Source organism: Pan paniscus, chromosome 2 (assembly GCF_029289425.2).
Source record: "Pan paniscus chromosome 2, NHGRI_mPanPan1-v2.0_pri, whole genome shotgun sequence".
Taxonomy (NCBI): domain Eukaryota; kingdom Metazoa; phylum Chordata; class Mammalia; order Primates; family Hominidae; genus Pan; species Pan paniscus.
The window spans coordinates 110,030,193-110,035,564 of record NC_085926.1 but is presented as its reverse complement, the minus strand read 5'-3'; the positions used below and the strand labels follow the sequence as shown (position 1 = coordinate 110,035,564).

The 5,372-nt window shown below is 39.4% G+C and overlaps 1 pseudogene; it reads left to right on the top strand.

Moving 5' to 3' along the window:
* Window positions 1-2,899: 2,899 nt before the first annotated feature.
* Window positions 2,900-4,837, top strand: LOC100971619 (riboflavin kinase-like; annotated as a pseudogene).
* The last annotated feature ends 535 nt before the right edge of the window (window positions 4,838-5,372 follow it).

The window sequence follows — 5,372 nt, the reverse complement described above, 5'->3', positions numbered from 1 at the left end:
TTCTTTAATAATGTATTCAAGAGTTTAGCTTCATTTAAGGAGAGATTTATACAAGTCAGGGTAACTAAACTCCAGAGACGAAATAGCTTTTAACCACACATTCTTTTAAAGGCAACAATATGGAATGCCAATGCCAAAGAAATAATCTCTCTTTTGCACTGTCCTTAAGAGTTCTCTCCTTCTCTTTTCCTCTCCCTCACTCTTCTCTTCAAAATTCATGCCCTCCAGTCTTTAATCTTGCCTATTAATGGGATAATACGTGGCCACGTACACTCTGAATTATTCATAGCCCCTTCATTCTTTTTGCCAAACACCTTGTCAACCCCTGGAGTGAAGTGTCGCTTGTATCCTTTCTGGTGAAATTGAACTAGACCAGACATCATTTAATGTGGTGTCCTGCAGGAATGGGGACGGGGTTTCTAAAGAGAGAAACATTCCATTGTAGAATGAGTTGACGATGGTATCAAGCTACTTTCAAGTGCTCCCCCAAAAGAAATAAAGAAACACGCAGAAATGCCAGTACATGTTGAACTGACAAAGCCAAGTTTGGATCTTTTAAGTGCAGAAACACATTATAGGCAGTCTCAGTTAGCACTGATTAAATTTTAAAATGGAATTTGTGTAGAGATCATTACAATTTCCCTGGAGTTTTAGAAAAACGGCTACAAATCAATTGCCAAGTACAGCACTTTATAATAAGCTCACATTTGTAAAACCCATTAATTAACATAAGAAGATAAAATATTTTATTATTGTTTCCTTTATTTTTATAACGTCATACAATCTCATTCTACTAACAGGGTCAACAATAAATGGCATTCAAGTAAGAGAAAGTTTTTCACCCTGTACTTACTTTCAGGTCAGCAGGTGCGGCTGAAACATCGCTGTTTTCTTTGTCCATTATTAGGCGTTTTGTGTGTGATCATCCAAGGGTGTCTCAAAGCCAGTTTTCGCCCCTTATATGCTCTCTTGAGAAGAATTGAGAGAACCGTCACCGCATTCAAGCTAGCTTTCAGAGGAGTGGAATCAATTTACCTCCACCGGGTTCAGTTCAGAAACTGAAGCCGCCTCATTGCTATATTGTAAATGTTAAAGGGACCTAGCACTCAGCTTTGCACCCCAAACTCAAGGATTCTCAATGTAACTTTCATAGGAGTCAGGCCTCTCAGAGTACAGCCAGCCTCAAGGCAAGGTTTTCTTATAAGAAACACAATCCTACAATCCAGTAACATTTAAAAATCATATAATTTTTTTCTTGCATCTCCTAAAGAATATGAAGAGGTCTAATTCACAACCCTCAGCACCACATCTGAGAAGTCCTCACACCTCATTTCTCTTGCGTGGCATCTCTTGCCTGCTCCAGGAGACTCACTCTTCAGTCCTGCTCTCAACTCTCCAGCCATACTCTCTGAGAACTCATAATCCAAAGGGACTTTTTTCCATTTAGCTCCCCCTACTTCTTGCAGTCAGTCCTCAGTAAACCTGGGGCCCTTTCTGCTGTAAAGCCCCTGTTTCCATCTCTCCCATACTTCCCAATGTCAATCTGAATTAGATCCATGGTGGGAAGAATAATCCTGAGGGGCAGTGTCAGAATTTTTCTTAGCAGACTGGGAGAAAAAGGCAGGGATTGCTGGAACCTCATCACCCTGTGGGCACTGGGTGTCAACAGAAAGCTGATCTGTCACGCTTTAAAGGAGAAACACTGTTCTGCTGATCTAGCCACAAACTTCAGCATCATTCACGGGCTGTGCATATGGCAAGTGAGAAACTGCCTGCTGAAAGTGGTGAAAGATTAGTTGAGTTGCCTCATACCTGAAATTTGATCTAACTTGGGGAAGATGAGACAGAATAACAACAAAAAAAAGAATTAAGTCATGTACAAATTCGCCTCTTGGGTTTTGTTATTTATTATTCACATTGATGAAATTATTAATAATGGTTTAGACTTTATAATATTACTTTTAATGGCTCATCTTTCCAGTATTATTTCTCTACCTATTTCTAGAACTAACTCATATTTCACCAATATAAGTAAAATTTATATACTTATCGGTGGCCATTGACAAAGACTCTCTTCTTGACCAAAGTGTAGTCAGGTTACTCTGAGCTCCCTTTTCAACTAGACCTTGTCCTTGGGCCTTGTCTTTGGCCCATCTGGTCAGTTTAGCAGGAATCCCCCCACCTTGATATCTGATCACCCTTGATTTTGCTTTCTTTTTCTTTTTTTTTTTTTTTTTTTGATTCAGGAATGGCCTTGAAATACCCTTGATATCTGATCAAGTTCTTTATCCCCTACCCTTGATATGTAAGTCCTTGGCTGCCTGTAACAAGAATCCTGATTGGTCAGTTTAGCAAGAACGCCCCTTGATGTTTCCCCTTAGTAATTTTCCAACCATGGACCCCCTCACTCTCTTCATTGACTACTAATCCCCAGCTTTCTTTGCTGTATTTGGAGCTGAGTTCAGCTCTATATCGAATTCACTTTCTCCCGTTGCAACAGTGATGAAGAAAATCTGTCTTTACAGCCTTTAACTAGTGTCCCCCCAATCCTTTTTTCCCTTTCACACCACCAAGTGTGAAAAGTGGCAGCAAAATATCAGGAGGCTGTGTTAAATGTACCGAATTTAAAAGCAATCATAAAACCAACCAAAGGCTGCTTTTTCACTATCATCATGCCAGCAATTCTAAATAATGTCAGTGACAAAATACTCCTCCCTAAAAAAAAAAAAAAAAAAAAAAAATTGGTATGAGTTCTAAACAATCACTGCCACTACAACTGTTTTAATAATACTTATCTAAGTGTATAATGAGCAATTCCTATTATTCATTTTTTAATAAGTGGTGAATGTCATGCAGAAATTAATTTGGAAATCTCCCAACTGTAAAGTTGGTCTCAAACATGTTGCGGGTAACAACTATCTGGGGCCAGTGGTGCAGGTGGTAAAGGAATTTCCCAAGACAGTTGTAGGTAAAGAAAGGTAGATTTATTAGAGAAAGTAAGAAAATACATTGCAAGAGAGCAACAGGCAGATCAGCAAGAGAGGAGCTGGCTGCAAGGAGACAAAGGCTGGCTCGGGATTTTACAGGATGGTGCTTGTGCTCAAGAAGGCCACGTGGAGTGCTGATAATGCCAAGGTCACAATGAGCTAACTTGCATTTTTCTATCAGTCAAGGGTCTGGTGATAAGTCGGGTGCAGGAAGATTGTGAGTTATTTGAGTTACTTGTGCAGGAGGGCTACATGTCTTGGACCATGAAGAAAGGCAGACTTACAGCTCATTTGCTTTCTTCTTTTTGCTTTCCCCTGCTTCCACCAGCCCGACTCCTTTTCCCTAAATAGGACTCCACAGAATACAAGATGACTGTGACACATGTTCATTTCAAGAGTAAGCTTCTAATGGTCTGGAATCATTTGCACATACTTAGGGCAGAGTCCTTGCCTCCAACAATCCCTGTGGGATTACATATTGCTGCATTTAAAGGGAAGGTTCAAAACAAGCAATAATAGCATAATGATTGTAAAGACCAAGAAACAGAACTTCAGTTATTTCATTTGTCCTTCTATGTGACCAATGAGTTAATTTATATTTAAAATGTAATACAGTTACAGAGTATGAACTGCAAAGTATAATATTTTTATATGTAATATTCTGTATGCAGTATGTATTTTGTTAATTTTATTTTTGCTAGCATAATTATATATACAAAGTTGACTAAAATTTTTCACTTTTTTTCTCATCAATATTATTATTAGTTTTATTTCATGATTCCTCCTGAAAACAATTTTACTGTATAGGAGAAGAGATTGTTGAGAAATGATCCACTCCAAGGAGAAGCAGCCCCTGAGTAGCTGGGCAGCTTCTGTAGGGTCAACAGTGTGAAGGACCCACCGCAGGGTGTCGTTGGCAATGCCTGGTAACTGGTGATTCCATCGGCCAGCAGAACTCATACCCACATTCCCAGATTAGTCCAGGGGGTCCAGGTACTACCTCGACTGCGGCTCTTCCAGATGCATGGAGGCTGCACCACTGCCCATGCCCTGAGTGCATGGTATCAGGAGGCACAGGCCATACTTCTGCTGGAGCCAAGTGGTGCAGAGCCTGGGCCACTGCTCCAAGTAGCTGGGCCTCCCCACAGCTAACTATCCAGAATAAGTGGTAGATAACCTTCCAACTGGTGTATCCACTGCATTTATCATGGTTGGGCCAGTTTGGAAGTGGAAATGTCCATAAGATAGTGGCGAACATAGGGTGGAATCCATACTGCAAAAATACCCAAAAAATCCACAAAAACTCCTACCATGCATGCCTTTAAAGAGGACTTCTGGCTGGGCACAGTGGCTCATACCTGTCATCCCAGCACTTTGAAAGGCCAAGGGAGGAGGATCACTTGAAGCCAGGAGTTTGAGACCAGCATGGGCAACCTAGCAAGATCCTGTTCGTACAAAAAAAAAAAAAGCCAGGTGTGGTGGTTCGCCATTCGTCCTAGCTACTCTCTGGGAGGCTGAGGTAGTAGGATCTCATGGGCACAGGAGTTTGAGGCTGCAGTGAACTAGGACTTCTGTGGGAAAACCCTCAATGTGACTATGGTTGGCTACCTCATAAAGGAAATTACTAACCAGAAAAAAACTTCTTGGATTCTTTAGAGTCACTTGTTTCAGCAATTCACGGTGATATTGAGGAAGCTAAGAAACGATGTGATTTACCAGAACATTTGAAACTCAAAGAAGACAATTTCTTCCAGGTTCCTAAAAGCAAAATGATGAATGGCCACTGATGAAAAAAATCATCTTATTTATTCATTCACTGTTTTCTAGTGAAAACATAACTGCTCATAACTCTGCAGTCTCATCTTGGTTGTATTTTAAAAACCAAACATTTCCCTACAGCTATTAATTAGTTTAAACAGTGCACTGCAGTTACCATTTTATGTTTCAACTGTTAAACCCATCAGGACGTAGTACAAAAGGGATTCATTTAAAAATCAATATTATTTTTATGTAATATGTTGATTCAAATGCATCACTAGAAAGGTATTGGTCTTATCATGGAAATGAAATGTATGTAAGTACGGGTAAAAAGGCAAGTCACTAGTTTGATGTGAGAAGTATAATTCTCATGGTAAAATACCAGCATATATGTACTTATATAGATTTACTGCTAAACAGAGGGGCCTTATAAAAGTAAATGCACTAAACAGAAGGTTGATAGTTTATTATAATCCTAAAAGGAAAAAATCTAGATTTTGTACTTTTTTGATATTTTGTACATTAATATATTATCATAAACATGAGGACATTTGGGAAATATTATTTTAGTCATTTCCTTTATGAGGTCACAGCATTGTATCATCTTCATTTTTGTATGGCACTGCC